The following is a 16,531-nucleotide window of genomic DNA, read 5'->3' as shown; positions in this document are numbered from 1 at the left end:
AATAAAAGAAATCCAAAACAAACAGAAATTACTAATAAATAACAAAGTAAAATTCAAAACGAGCAAAAATTAACTCAAGTTGGGCTCAAACCCCCTATGCCTTACCAAGGCCAGAACATAATTTGCACTTTACTGAAAAAAATACAAATGAATATGCATTGTCAGTTTAATATACATATACTGATATTTATTAATCAAAAAGCTAGTACTATTTGATTTATTAAAGTTATAAAAGTAAAAAAATTTATATTTTTTTCAGTAAAGTGCAAATTATGTTCAGGCCTTGCAAAGACATATGGGTTTTGAGCCTAACTTATGTTAAATTCTGCTCGTTTTGAGATTGACTTGGTTATTTATTGTAATTTATGTTCGTTTTGGGTTTCATTTATTTATTGATGGTGATTTACAGTAGTTTCACACTTGGTAGATAATCTGATTTTATTTTTGCTCATTTTTTGTTTAATGGAGTTAGTTACTTTTCTTTGAAAAACTTATTTTGTAGAAAAAGTTTTTTTTAAATTAATCTTCTTTAAAGATCAAATGAAATGAGTAATTGCTTAGAAATACGCAGTTGAGAGTGGTGGATCAATACTGAAACCTGAGAAACTGTCTATGACTAGATGGTTAGTCAGGTCAGAGAGTTAGACAGTATTATGGACCAGGTTTGACACTATTGTTAAAGTTCTCAGAGCTAATAGAAGAGAACACAGACAACATAATACAAGAAAAAATCCAATTTCTGCATTGCCACATTACCTGCTTTGATTTTATTTAGATTCTTATGCTACCTTAAATTACCTTCAATCGCGTTGTCCAACAAACAAGAAATTATCCTGCAGTTGCTGGTTAGTCAAGATGTTGAGCCAATGAGTTGGCTACATCTCATTCTTGAACCAATGGATTGAGCAACCTATCTTTGTCCACAGCTCCCTTGAAGGCATCCACACTAGGGGCTGAGAATGCTTCTTCACTTAGGGAGTTCCATAGCCCCACAACTCTATTTGGGAAGAAGTTGTTCTGTAGTCTGGTGTTGGCTTGATTGCAGTACAGCTTCATGGTGTGTCCTCTAGTTCTTATTGATAGGTAAAGTTCAAGCATATTTTGGACTGAGTGTGCAGCATTTTGTATGCCATGATGATGGCCCCACACTTCCGTCGATAGGAAAGGGTAGGAATCTGTAACTTCTCCCGGCAGGATGGGTAGTCTAGGCTTCTACAACCCTCTTTTGATTTATTTGCTCACCTTTGGACACTCTCTACTTTTTTCTTGTCTCCTTTATTTAATCAGGTTGCCATACACCTACCAATTCCAGTTTTGGTCAAACAATTCCTTTGTATAGCTTTGACATCAGCTTTGGTGACCTACTGCAGAATGTTGTTTTTACAATTCCCAGGGTCTGGAGCGCTTTGGAAGCAACTGACTGAGCATGTTGATCAAACCTCAATTCATCATCTGCAGGTATACCCAGGTCTCTTTCAGCATGGGATGCAACAATCATTTGCCCAATACCATCTATTCCATGCATGTGATACTGATCTCTCACATTTTTCTGCCAAAATGAACTGCCCTGCATTTCTTAATGTTGAATTCTAACCTCCAGAGTCTTGCCTAATCAGAGAGTTGGTCTAGGTCAGCTTGTAATAAGGATTGTTCTTTGGTTCTTTTTGCAGGGCTGATGATTTTTCTCCTGGCTTATCCCAATTGCAATTAATTCAGCCAGTAGTTGAGGACAACATACATTGTCAAATGCTTGGGCAAAATCTAAGAGATCAAGGTCTACTGGAATTCCTCTATTTAGGAGCTCTCTGACAAAATTGTATGCATCTATCAGATTAGCATCAATGGATTCTTTTGATCTAAATCTGTACTGACTCTGCATAATAAGATTGTTGGAGGTGGGGTGTCTGACAATGGCAGTTTTTACTATTCCTACCAGAATTTTCCCAATAATGGTCGTAATGCTAATAGAGCAGTAATTTGATGGGTCTAATTGGCTGCCACCATTATGGATACAGGCAGTATTAGCATTCTGTTGGTCCTCAGCACTGTCTTTGTATCCGGGGATTTTTTTTTGAAAAGTGCTGCAAGAAACAAAGCCAATTCTACATGAGCTTCCTTTAATCTCCAAGGGTGTATTCTCTGAGGCCCTATAAATTTGTTCTAGTGCAGATTTTCAGTCTAGCCGCAATGTTGTTTTTACTGACAGTAATTGGTGACATTGCTTTATCAACTGTATACTTAGGTTGGTTGAAAAGTGGATCTCTATCTGGGACAGTGAAAACTTTTAGTAACTGATTGTTCAGTGTCTCAGTTATTTTTTAGGGCTGTAATAGACGCTTTATCAACAGAAAGCTCAGTTACGGAGTGTCTTCTGGGTTTTTGCAGGGATAAATACCTCCAAATTTCTTAGGATCTGATTTTGAAGCCTCTACAAGTGTTTTTCAATACTCTCTTGTTAGTGTTCATGGAAGCTGTCAAGCCTTATTACACAGTTGCTTAAATAATTTAACTGTGGTGACATATCTTAGTATTTCTTACACTGCTTTTTCTTTTTTTGTATTGCCATTTTAATATCACAGGTGGGAAAATGAAGAGTCCTTGGCTTACAGATCCATGTGGCATCATTGCTTTATATTTGTTACAAGATAATAGGGCAAAGCTAACAATGATTCAACAGTGCAATTTTGCAACCCCTGTTTGAAATTTCACTTCAAAATGGAATAGCTATCCTTAGCTGTGAACTTGCAGCGCCATCTCGTGAAGTCATTTTTTTATTTAAACGATAGGAAATGTTGACACAATATACAGTGCAATCAGATAAGAAAAGAACATTTAATTCAGTCAATGTCCTGTTTTTGACAAGAAAGAAACTTCCAACAATTTTTCAGGTATGCAATGTTCTAAACTACTGTTACTCGGTTATTTATTGCAAAAAAAAGGTTGGGATCAGCAATAATGCATCTGATTTTATCTGAATTCTAGTCACATTAACTTTTTCTTGATAAAATTAAATTAAAATGGCAACAAATATTACATTGTCAAAACTAGGTTCCAAGTTTTGAAAATTCCTGTTTAATGTAGTGGAATACCAGGTGCATTAAAAATATTCCTTCAGTCAAGTTCAAACGTAGATAACACCTTCTATAAACTGATTTATTTCTTTTGTGAATATCTTGTAGTAACTTTTGTCTAAATTTTTAACAGACAGCAACAGGCCCAGTCAAAATATAGGTGACTCTGTCAAAACTTCACTGAACATGTAAAACAAATGAGAAATAATTGGTGTTGAAATTTCAGGGTCCACTGACAAAAATATATTTACAATAGCCTACTGATGTAAATATAACTGTCCAATTTATGGGTGCCTGCTACTGCCCAAAAATTGACTACTACCACTGCCACATGGAAGGCATTTTTCCCTTTCCTTAGCACTTATCAATGAAACTAAAAAAAAATATTATCAAATTTGAAAAATCTCATTTTTTTATGTGGGGGGGAGGGAGGGGGTTAAATGCCTAGTACCATGTCATAGAAATATCAGCCGTGACCCCCCCCCAAAAAAAAAAATCCTAACCTGTGTTTGGATAAAGCAACGAATCTTCGTATGAAAATAATATCCACTAAAACAAATATAATTACAATAAACTTCTTAAGTTTCAGGAAATCCAATCCCGTTTTCCTAGACCCTACCGCTTCCAAAATGCTAGAGAAACAATTTTGTTATACTAAATTTGTTATAATAAATACTGTTTGTATTTCATACTATGTATAAACAAATTTGTTAAACAAATTTTGTTATACTAAATACTACATACTTGAAACAATTTTGTTACTTTTATTACTTCTACATTTTGAATAGTATTCTATGCTTTTATACATTAAATGAAGTTGAAGAAAAACAAAGAAACAAGAATATATGTGTTGAATATACCAGGTTCCACCCACAGGTATTCCCCAAGTTTGACACATGTTGAATTGGGTTCTGTCTTGCATTGAAAACTGGTAAATTTTTTGTTATGTCGAATTTGTAGGTGAATATGCTCTAATTTCAGAAAATTGGAGTTTTGTACCCTTTTCAGATAAAACTTCAAACTTCTCATCAAAGAATTAGATTCCTAGATGTTTTTCCTACATACTGAAACCTTTTTCAAACCAAAAGTCTTTGAATTGGGACTTCTAGAAAAGAAAAACTGTTTTTTTTTACAAAAACCGTCAAATCATCAGTACCTTTACCCTACAAGGATCTCATTTTACTCCATGATTCAAGAGCATCTGCATTCTCAATGAATGACCAATCTTGTCTTGATAATTCTAGCCAAACTTGGTTGTAATTCATACAAACATGTCTTAGATATTGACTATGCAAAACATTGGCATATGTTCATATGCCAAGTCCTGTTTAACACAAAGATTCTTGTAGAAAAGCTGCAGATTCATCACCTTGAACTGGTAATTGCAAACACAAGATTAAGGGCAACACGCAGCATCTTATTTGCTGTCATCTAAGACTGATCAGATAGAGAGGGAGATCAAGGCATCAAAAGCAAGCTGTGGAACAAATGGTTCATTAGCCAAAGACAAGTTCCAACTTAAACAGCATCCTAGGCATCCATCTTCTCATTATTCAGGGACAATTTCTAATCCTAGTCAACCTGCTGGATGACTGGAAGTTGTTCTATGCCAAGAAACTCTGCAGCATCCTCAGGGCCCAAATAAATTGCCTGGAGAATACAATCCATGATAACTCTTTTTTTCTGAAGCCAGTATACTGAAGTCTACTAGGCAAAATAGACAAGAGCAATGAAAGCCTTTGCAAAGCCACAAAGATGTTTCTGGGAAAATACTTAGATCTTGCAAAGCTTATGTTAAATCTATTGGCCAGGACTAAGATTAAACGGCTATAAAATTGCTGAATACACTATCTTTAAGACCCTATCCTCTGAAAATTATACATTTACATTGTTATTAAAACTATTTGGTCAGTTTACCAGTGGATTGTGACAGCATCATCAACTTTGGCAAAGGCAAAAGGAAGCTTCAGCAAACTTAAACCAGTCATGTCATGTTTATGGTTTCAGCAAACTGAAACCAGTCATGACATGTTTCTGTACACCAATGGATGATGACTGTTTTGATCACCTTGTCATGATGTGTTTTAAGAGTGCTGAACCAATGCTTGACTTTTAAACTAAAGTTTTGTAGTTGCAATTTCTTATTTTACATTTGATCTGTATAATTTAATTAAAATTGTCAAGTTCTTACTCCTGAGTTCTGTTTGTACACAAGTCATATTATCACATCATTCCTCTTATCTTATTCCTTTCTGCACTAGGTCAACAGCTAGTTGTACATTTGCTTCTGACAAGAAATTGAACTAACAGGCTAATCTTCTTCTGGCTATACAATTCTTTTGGCTGAACTGTACTCTCAAGCTTCATATTTGAAGTGGACTCTATGCAAATTATGAAAAAAAACAGTTGGTAAAAATGACCAGCCAGTCATTAACTCTCCCCCTCCCCCTAAAAATTTTGGCTAGTATTACCCCCTGCTCGTCTGAGAATATTAGGTTGATTTTCAAAAAAGTGTGAAACACCCTTAAAAAGTCAACAAATCTTGATGAAGATTGCGTAACCAGATTCAGTATATCAGAGAATATCTACTGTAGACACTTCAAGCTTTTATTTACAAAATGCAGAATTTTGTGCTTTTTTCCAGAAAAAAGACCACAGATGTATGTTTATTTGTTTTTTCCCCTAGAGGTCATTATAGGACATCAATAGTTCTAGAAGATTAGGAGACTTCTCATTTGAATGAAAATTAAAGGTTGTAGTGCCATTTTTAAGTGACCAAAGGAGGGATTTTAGCCCATGCTTTTCCTCCAATGATATCTAATGAAAATTTGAGATAGTTATTTGGTTTGCCATAGTCAAAAGCTTCAATGACTATGACTCTGACCTCTGTGGATCCCTGTGATCATCCATGGTCCCTGTGGTAAGATCCAAAAGAGTTCATGGGAAAATGGCTGTAAGTTGTGCAATTTGCCTATTATTTACATATAGTTTTTGTTATTTGGAAATAAAAGAGCTTTCTGGGGGAATTTTTCATGAAGATAAAAGTTTTCAAGGGGAACTGTAGAGGATAAATTTTATAAATAAAAGAGAGAAGGGGGAGGGGCAATCCTGTCATGATTTGAAAAATGGTCATAAAATAAATTGAAAAAAAACAAGTTTTTTAACTGAAAGCCCACAGCGTTAAAACTTTCACCTAATAAAAGTTAGTTCATATATTAGGGGGGCTACCTTTACCTAATACATTGCATTTTATTACTATTTTTAGCAATTCTTTAAGAACATGTCCTGAAATACAAGAGAATAAAAAGCAGTTTGAGAGATCATAAGAATTGACAAAAATTAGCAAGAGTGGAGGAGGGGCAGTCCAATTCATGTACAGAATCAATTTGGTACAGTTGCACTTAATGGTACACAGAAGCTATAGACTGTTGAAGGAATGTAGTGATGGAGACCCATAACATGGGTAATTGCTATCTAAATATATTGAAGTGTTGTTTCTCATTGAATTTACAGTATATAAGCTTTTACTTTTTGGGGTTTGGGAGGGGGAAAGGTACCTAGGGTAGGTTACATATTTAATGTATGGTATGCTTTACTCCCCTCCCCCCCTACTGAAAAAATATATATCCCAAGTTTGTTTATAAACTATTATCTATTCATCTTATATTTTTTTTTATTATCATTAACCAAACTTGAATTCTTTTGTGTGTACCATTAAGTGCAACAGTACCATGGATTCTGTTTGTTTTAAATTCTAATGTTATGGCATTGAATTTCAGTTGAAAAATACACTTCCTTTTGTTTGATAAGAATAAAGCACCCAGCATCAATAGGATCAATCATGGCAGAGAAATCTACTAACTATGAGGGGGATGCAGTGGTAAGTCTTCACTTTCACATTCACTTTCTGGTTCATTGACATTCAATTCTGATTAGCTTACTTATTTCTAATAATTTTAAACTTCACTAATAAAGTACACTTAACTTCAAATTACTTTTAAATAAGTTATATTAAAACATACACATTCATAAAATCTAATGTAGGCCAGCTGTTTATCTAATTACAAAGAAACTAAAGCTGTTGAGTATACTCTTGTAGAGGTTTTGGAAATAACTTAGGTACAAGCCTTTGCCTTTTTGGTTTTTTATAGGCCTAGTTCAGTTAAGTTGTACTTATATTGGACAACACCTAAGTATAGCCAACAGTATGCTTTATAATACTTGTTTATTAGTTTTACAAAATTGCATAACAAAAATGATTAAAAAATAAAACAAAATCAAATTTATTTTTGGGTGTTGATTTTTTTAAATTTTTATTCACAACTGAAGAAATAAATCCTTTTCTACCAAAAAAGCCCCTGATGGCCTGTGAGTGAACAAAACTAGAGTAGGCCTAACCTAGTGTTGCTCAAAGATAGTACAGCAATTATCATAAGTTTAAGGTAGGCCTACATCACACTCCTTAACTTTAAAATATCTTCCTAGGAGTCATTGAGGCTCTAGATTAATTCCTGAGAATTTCATTGAGCCTACCTAACACAACTAAGCCTGGATACCACCAGATGGCTAATTTGACAGGGTATATACATACAAATCTTTAAATTAGCCAACCAGTATTTTATGCCTAGGAGTCCAACTGGACATAAGGTACCTTATTAAGAAAACAATTCTTACTCCATAATATGCAGAATGATCCTAGTTAACACATTTTGCAGGGGGAGAGCCTTTATCTTTTCGTGTTTTTCCAGCTTTTCTTAGAAATTCATGAATTTCTTAGAACCTAAATATCCACAGAATATATACCCCCATCTCCTTAATGTGGAAAAATATAGGCCTACCGAGAATTGCATCCTCAATCTAAATATAACATCCATTTATATCACAAATAAACATTACTCCCTTATTAGCCATGTGGTGGATGTCCCTAGATTACAAAAGAAATATTAGCCTATTGTTGTTTTTATTGGGGAGTAGGATAAGAACAAAGTAAAGATGAAAAAAGGCATAAATTATTGCACCCCTACAAAATTGTAAACTTTTGCAATACAGTTTAGTTTAGAGATATCTGACCCTGGCTGGATAGGGGGCTGGGATACAACCATAACAGGAGATTTTTAGGTTAAGAGAGAAATCCAATGGTAGGCTATTGTCTTTGTTTCTTCCTAGACTATACTCTGAATTCACTAATGGGCCTATATCATGGCTACTGATAAGAGACCAGTGCAAATTTTAATTACGAATATACTTGAATCCAATAAAGTAGACGAAAAAACAAACCAGAAGCTATTAAAAGCAAACCCAGCTCAAGACATTCACGCGTGTTAAGTTTATAAATGTTCTGGGTTAAGTTCTAATTACAAGCTTCCGGAACACCTGTTTTGAGTAGACACCAGTTTCCCTTCGTTCCCACATGCTGCGGATTGCGGAAAATCGTTGCGGATTTGCGGATTCCGCAAAGATTTTTTTTTTGCGGTATTGCGGAAAAACACAAATCCGCATGCGTTGAAATTTTTCAATACTTGCGGAAAAACGCATGCGAATTAGCAACTGAAAAATAATTGATATTTATAAAAATGGAAACTATTGAAAAATTGTTAATATCAATTCTATTTCAAAAACTGCTCTTCAATTAATGTCACAAAGACCACCATAACACGATTCATCTGGTCAAGGCGTGAGAGCAAGTTTCCAGGGGTATTGGACTATCAGGTAGGCTAAACAGTAAACACAGCTTGGACATTTTCATTGCTTTAACTTTTTATTTGATATTTTTCATTTTTGGTTTATTTGCTTCTTTTTTGGCTAAAGGTGGAATTAAGGCTAGCTATCCCTTCAGTGGAGGGTGCAGAGTCCCTGCCAACCGAAGCAGGATATAGCCTACAATAAGTCCTGGTCCTACTGGACAGTATCTGTGAAGTAACTCATGGCTAGAACTCAAAGACCATTTGAATTACCATTATTCACGCCTATCTACCTTAATTCTGCCCTAGGATGGATGGATGATATACAACTTATCAACTAGTGAAATCACATCATTTTTATACTTATTTGAAAAAGGCTTATGCCAGCTTTTTCAGCATAGCCTCGATGTTTTAATTTCTTTTCCTATAGTTATTTATTCAATATTTGCACTTTTTGGTTTATTTGCTTCTTCTTTGTTAAAGGTGCAGATTAGGCTAGCTATCCCTATTGTGTAGTGTGCAAAACCCCTGCCAATTGAACCAGAATATAGCCTACAATATATCCTGCTCCTACTGGACAGTATCTATGCATCTTACAGCCCAATTAATTGGATAATACACAGTATATAAGTTTCCTTTTGGTGGTAGCTAATCTACATCTTTACCCTTTTCATCATGCTAAACAAGCATATAATAGTGCATAATATATCCCTTAATGGGGTTCGGAACTTGCTTTCAATATTTGCCATAATGAATTAATTTTTGAAAAGTTGCTAGCATTCTCCTAATGTAAGTATGCACTAATTCAATCCTGCTCTAGGAGTTACAAAACCTGAACTGAAGCATTATTAGATTTCACAGTTAAAATTCATATTCACTGACAAAATATTACATATTTTCATTTTCCTTTGATGGTTGAATTCATTGAGTCTATTTTCTTTTAAATAACTCTCCCCCGCTCCGCCGGCGCTTATATAAGCCTCCCCATCGTAAGAATGTTCAAAATTATGTTTCTGATTCACGTTTCTTCTCTCGCAGCTATTGAATTACAACAGAAACTAACAACAGAAATTACACACAACACAATTATGTTTAATGGATTATAATTAACAGAATGAGCACAAAATAAACAGAATTATAATTAATGTTTTGTTACCAACAGCAGAACAACCAAAAACAAAAAAAAATAAAACAGAAACCAGGATACCAATGGCAAAAGGTCACAGGTTAAAGGTAATTGGCACCCGATTTTGAAAACACAGCTACGGATTTTGTTACAAGACATAGCTGTAATTGTGACTGCAAGCTGCAAGCGTGCAAACGCCCCGTGTGAATAGACGCTGAAGAGTAGAATAAAAGCTACTTGCTTATAACCCCCCCCCCGTATAAATGTTCCGAATTTTTTTTTTCTGATTCACATTTCTTCTCTCGCTGCTATTCAATTACAAGTGCAATATTTGCTTTGATACAGATACTCAGTTGTACATCCCCCGTCATACACCCTTCCCCCAAGCAATCTTAAAAACTAAGAAAGAGAGAATAAAAAAGAAAATACAGGGAAATACTGCTGCTACTAATCACCACAGCACTAACCCATCTGAGGCTAACACAGTTATCTATGCCCCTTTTCAATCCTAATCTATTCAAAGTATCTATCTTTACACCCTCTCAGGAAGTACCCATTTCTCTTATATCTTTCTCGAAAACACCCTCCAATCCCAACTAAAGAAGACGTACTTTATTGAAAAAAATTAATGAGGATTGACAGTTTAATATATATATTTTGATATTTTCTCCTTAAAGTCTTATTAATGGTTAATTTGTTTAAGTTCAACAATTGAAAACGTTTAATATACCCCAACCTTCCAGTTAAGTTCAAATTATGTTCTGGTCTTGAGGTTGATTAATGATGATAATCATGACTGTTTTGTTTTTTTCATTGACCTGTACAAATTACCTCAGTATAATTAAGTCAAGCAATCTTTTGTTACAGTGGTTCAAGTTCTTCAGCATATGCGAACCAAAGAAACCGAGTTATAAGAAGAAGAAAAATGGAGGTTTTAGAATATCCATTATAAAAACTCCTGTTGGAGAAAAAAAAAGATGTCCAAAATCCAAATTATGCATTTGGCATGTATGTCAGTAATGAACTGAAACAATTCGACAGAAAAAAAACACCCTGGCATAATTAAAAATTCAACAGGTGTTATATGACCTGGCAGCAACGGAAGAGGTGCAGACATGATAAAAAAAAATATATATATGTTTTTTACTATGATTTACTAAAGAGACAAGTTTTTAATTTTCTTTTCTTTTTTGACGAAAGGTAAAGTCAATAGAACATTCACTGGGAAAACTATTTTCAGAGAAGACCAAAGACAGTAAAAGTCTGTTTAATTTTTAACAAATTGATGAAAATATGGTTATAAGTACTGTTATTTCTCTTGTGCTTTGGTTATCAGGAACTTCCAAAGAGATGGTCACTTTGCCAAGATAGCTGTCCATCATGGGAATTGAAATATTCTTGAAATTTTATTCGAGTCTCATTGGCTAGGAGCGTGTGATTATTGGACCCTTGCTGGTTGAAATGCCTGCTCCAAAAAGAAGGCTCTGATACCCTCTACTGAACAGGTATAATTTCTTCGTTTCCTCGAATAGTGTCAGTAAGGCTTGAATTACAGTAATCGAAGCTCTCACCTACTAGATAGTTATGAAGGCATACACATACCATGGTTATATTCTTAACCGTCTCTAATTTACTATCTATTGGTCGGCAAAATATTCTCCAGCGAGCAGCTAACACTCCAAATGCATTCTCAACGCTCATTCTAGCCTCTGATATTCTGTAATTAAAAATTCTCTTAGAGCGTGATAAATCGTGTTCATTTCTTCGGAAAGGTCTCATTAAATTATTTCTTAATGGAGAAGCCTGATCCCCAACAAATACAGGTGATAAACTATGGGTTCCAATGACTTTTTGTTGGGGTAATTCTATTGTACTTTCTAAAATACTTTTCCCAAAAGAACAGTTTGAAAAAACCCCAGAATCGCTAGCACTTCCTTCTGCACCAATATCCACAACTATGAACTTGTATGTTGCATCAGCAACAGCTAAAAGAACAATACTGAAAAACTTTTATAGTTGTAAAACACCGAGCCTGAGTTTGTTGGACATTTTATTCTTATATATTTGCCATCCATGGAACCCATGCAGTTTGGGAAGTTCCACCTTTCTTCAAAAGCTCTCGAAATTTGCTCAAAGTCTTCAATAGTAGGGGCCTTCATCACAATGGGTTGGAAGGTTTCCCATATAGCTTTAACAGTTTCAGCAATTATTTTAGTTACAGTGGACCTACCAATAAAATACTAAAAAGATAGCGAACGTTTGCTATCTCCAGTGGCTAAATACCTAAGTGTAAGAGACAATCTTTCCTTTCCACCAATAATTCTTCTGCATCTTGTGTCCTTTTTTTTATATTTTATCTTTAACATGCTGGAATATATACTGGAACTGATGTGGCATAATTCGCATAAAATCAAAATACCACTCAGAATCCTGTCGTCTTAGATTCTCAATAAGAATAACATATGCACCAGAATTCTCTCTTTTCTGAAGGACAGGTCTCACCCACCATTGACGTTCTGGCTTTGACTCTCTTAGCTAAAAAAAGGGGGTTGAATTAAATCTTTAAAAATAAATAGTACAAACGTTTATTGGTCATTTAACTGGGGCTTAGGCGCTACCCATCCGATCATTTTTAACAGAAATAATCGCCTGATATAATTTTTTTTACTTTATTTTTCTCGTCTAAAATTGCAGTTACTGTGTCTACTGTGAAGGGGACTATTCTGTCCCAGCTTTTTGATGAATATTTATTTTATCAAAAAATTCATGGTAACGAATTGTAAGGTAGGAACGAAGCATTTCAGGAGTCGTGTTTAAGTGATTTGAAAAAAAAGTCAAACTTTATCATAAAAATCGAAGCAAGTTAAAAGGTTGGAACCCCCTCCTGAATAAAAGGGGGTGGCCCTCCTCAACAATCCTTTTCGTTGTAAGATTTGATGTTGCTCTTTACTTTCAGTTAAAAAAAGACTCATTGTTAAATTTAACTCTAAATACAATAATGGTGTAAAATAATTGCTCTTTTTTAGTTTGTTTTTTTGATGATTTTGTATATATACTTTTAACATTTAACTGTAATATTTGTTGTCACATATTAAAGATGAAATCCTAAAAAATAAAGAGAATTGCTAATTGTGGATGCACTGTAATCCATAGGCAGAAAATTTAGTCTTTCTGTATTTTTCTTTTTAATGTGCAACCCGCCTCATATGTGTAAAAATTTCTGTTCGTTTTAAGATTTAATGTTGCTCCGTACTTTCAGTTGAAAAAACTTGTTTTTTTAAATATAATTTTATATGCAATAATGGTTGATAACGATTTGGTGATTTTGCATAATAAACCATAACTGCAATATTTGTTGCTAAACATTAAAAAAATAATTACTATAAATTGAAGAGAATTACTGCTTGTGGATGCACTGTCATCCATATAAGGAAAACTTAGTCTTTTCGTGTTTTGGTTTCGTCTGAGCGCTATGATTTATTTCATCCACAAAACAATTTCTAAAAAGGGAGGGGAAGGACCCAGAGACCTAGATTGCCAAAGACCTACATACAAGATTAACTGTTGTGAAATGGGCATACAGTTCTTGGGAGAAAATTAATCAAAATAGTGAAACATGTTCCCTTCTTCTCCTTTTGCGAAGCAAAACAAGGGCAGTAGCAGCTGCAGTTGGGGATAGAATCGTTGAAGAATATAAAAATAACTTGTTTTAACGCGAAAATGAAACAGGATCATTTTTCTTAGCGAAAATTTGCTAGGAGTGCAATTTTATTGATTTTGAATTAAAGTTATCAAGTATTTTGCAGTAGGTTGAATAGGTTTCATCAAAACATGGTTAATTGTAGACAGAGAAAAGCCAAGACAAATAGTCCAAGTATTTGAGAGGCAAATGTTTAAATGGCTGGGGCACGGGTAAATGCTAGGAGTATGCATGACTCTCTTATTGGACACATACTTGTTTGTTTTGTCTGCCTAGAGTCTCAGGCATGCTAACCAAGAATTTAAAATTGACATAAGACCGTTAGATTGCCGGTAATGAGAGGCAAACAAGGCACGCTTGCCTTGTTTGCCTTATTGCTTGTTTGCCAAATGCGAATTGCGACATCGCCCTCAATACCATTGATTCGTTCTAAAAACCAGAAAAAAGAATTAATTCTTTCTTCTCATCCCTACAAATTTGGGAAATATAAAAACTTCAATTCTCAAATTTTTTTATCACCGAAATTTATAAAAAAAATAGCTCATAAGAAGTGGTAAATCAGTAAACCAGCAGGAAAATGCTCTTTTTTTTCAGAGTCAATTTGTTTATTCATTATCCTAAGAATTTTTAAAAGAAGGTTTTATTGTTCGAAGAACATATTTTGATGTGGTCTTGGAATGGTCACGTATCCTAAAAATGCACAACACTGATTTAAAAAATTATTCCGGGTCCAAAAAGCTACATCTTGGTAAAATATCTTTTGCAAGTCCTTCTGACATCAAGCATTAGTAAATAATATTTTTTACCCTCTGATAGATCTGTACAGCTTTTCAATTCATCAAACTAATCTTGGTTCTAACTTCCTTTTGTACTTAATAGATTTTAGGCCTTTTCTACTTTCTCCTTTTTCGTTGTAATGTAATCCAAGTATGTGTCCAATAAGAGAGTCATGCATACTCCCGCCCCAGCCATTTAAACAAGGAAATACGCGAATTCAAATCATTTTGGCTTTTATGGTAAAACCTGCCTAAATAACTACTAGCTGAAATTTGAAATCTAGGGCAAGTTGAAATCTGGATTAAGTCAACTTAATCTCTATTAAGTTGAAATCTAGGGCAAGTTGAGATCTGGATTAAGTCAACTTAATCTCTATTAAGTTGAAATCTAGGGCAAGTTGAGGCAAGTTGAGAAGGATATCAAAGTTCTCAAAAGGGGGTATTTTCAATATCTTAAGAACAGCTAAAGTGTATTATTTAAAATTTTTATGAGAAGCTAAAATAATCCTAAGGACATCATGAACATCCAAGTTACCAAAAGAGGCGACGCGTAATGCACTAAATACATCAGTAACGGTATCAAATACATGTATTAATGACATAAGTACTTAGCTTACTACGTAAGTTAAGTAGAAACTTTCAGAGAATATTAGAGGGCAGGCTGTTAAATTAAATCACAAGATACTAAGTGCAAAGGGTGAATCAGCAAATACTCAAAAATCGCTAATGGCAATAAGTGCAATTATAATTGGCCAATTCTGATTTAAAATTAATAAAAAAAACTTTGTTTTTTTGGTTGCAAATAAGGCCCCTTGCCAATTTATCAAGAACGACTGGGTTTACCTAGTTGAAACTTTTGGGGAACACCACTATCTATATTTTGGCTCATACAATTTAAATAAATTAAAAGAATGTAAGTGTATCGAGCTTGTCAAAGAGCATAGATATAATCTTTTGGGAATGACATTAACTTTTGCTTTTCAGGTCAACTTTAGAAGCTATAAAATTAAATTAAAAAATACTTATCTGATCAGAATTTAAAATTATTGCAAAAGTTTCTCCAACATAAAAATAGAAACCCGTATTATGGATTCTTGTAGAAACACACTGAAAAGATATAAAATATTATTATTTGCATAAAAAGACTAGGTCAATAAAAAACGAATAGAAATTATTCCACAAAAAAGAAGTTTTTCAAAGAAAAGTAGAGCTCCATTAAGCCAACAATGAGCAAAAATAAAGTAAAACAATCTTTCAATGGTAAAACAACCACAAATCACCATCAATAAATAAATGAAACTCAAAAGGAACAGAAATTACAAAAAATATCCGAGTCAAAATCAAAACAAGCAAAAATTAACATGAGCATGGCTGTTAGCCTCAATGGCTTCCCAAAACCAGAACACAATTATATGCTCTACTGAAAACAAAATACATATGAAATGTTTTAACTTTTCTTACTCTCATAAATACAAAATAATCAAAACTTGAAGGACTATTCCTAAAATAATTATATGCCAATTAAACTAACAATTCATGGTCTTTTTTTCATATGTATAACATTAACTGGCTATTAACCCGTATGCAATTGTTGATGCCTTTTCAAGCTGCTCTTTGGAGAAAAACATGATTTACATACAACGCATTTAAACAGCTTCTCACCTGTATGTATTCTTTGGTGCAGGTTCATATGTGAAGAATGAGAAAAAGTTTTGTCGCAAACATTACACTTAAACGGCTTCTCACCTGTATGCATTCTTTTATGAATTTTCAAATTTTGAGGTTGCGAAAAGGTCTTGTCACAAATATCACATTTAAACGGCTTTTCACCCTTATGTAGTCTTTGATGCAGGTTCAAATGTGATGAATGAGAAAAGGTTTTGTCACACACGTCACACTTAAATGGTTTTTCACCAGTATGCACTCTTTGGTGCTTGTTCAAAGAGCCCCGTTCAGAAAAGCATTTTTTACATTCATCGCATTTAAACGGCTTTTCACCTGTATGCACTCTTTGGTGCCGGTTCAAATGTGATGATTGAGAAAAGGTTTTGTCACAAAGATTACACTTGAACGGTTTTTCACCCGTATGCATTCCTTGATGTGTTTTCAAAGTATCAGTACGAGAAAAGGTCTTGTCACATACATCACATTTAAACGGTTTCTCACCGGTATGTAGT

General features: G+C 34.1%; 1 protein-coding gene and 1 long non-coding RNA gene across 2 annotated transcripts in view; one reads left to right on the top strand and one right to left on the bottom strand.

Annotated features, from left to right (window-relative positions):
• dx (deltex E3 ubiquitin ligase) overlaps window positions 1-8,454 on the bottom strand; it is a 125,743-nt gene extending 117,289 nt beyond the window's left edge. The window contains exon 1 of the mRNA XM_089095692.1: window positions 8,349-8,454. The gene's annotated coding sequence lies outside the window, so the exon portion shown is untranslated. The remainder of the gene's footprint in view (window positions 1-8,348) is intronic.
• LOC148948087 (uncharacterized) overlaps window positions 6,893-16,531 on the top strand; it is a 43,662-nt gene continuing 34,023 nt past the window's right edge. Inside the window, exon 1 of the long non-coding RNA XR_016142346.1 lies at window positions 6,893-6,951. This is a non-coding gene — a long non-coding RNA (uncharacterized LOC148948087). The remainder of the gene's footprint in view (window positions 6,952-16,531) is intronic.

The sequence above is a fragment of the Artemia sp. Qi Xiang Cuo genome, chromosome 10 (assembly GCF_049724085.1).
Source record: "Artemia sp. Qi Xiang Cuo chromosome 10, ASM4972408v1, whole genome shotgun sequence".
Classification (NCBI taxonomy): domain Eukaryota; kingdom Metazoa; phylum Arthropoda; class Branchiopoda; order Anostraca; family Artemiidae; genus Artemia; species Artemia sp. Qi Xiang Cuo.
The sequence above is the reverse complement of the archived record's forward strand: the minus strand, read 5'-3'. Positions and strand labels throughout refer to the sequence as shown.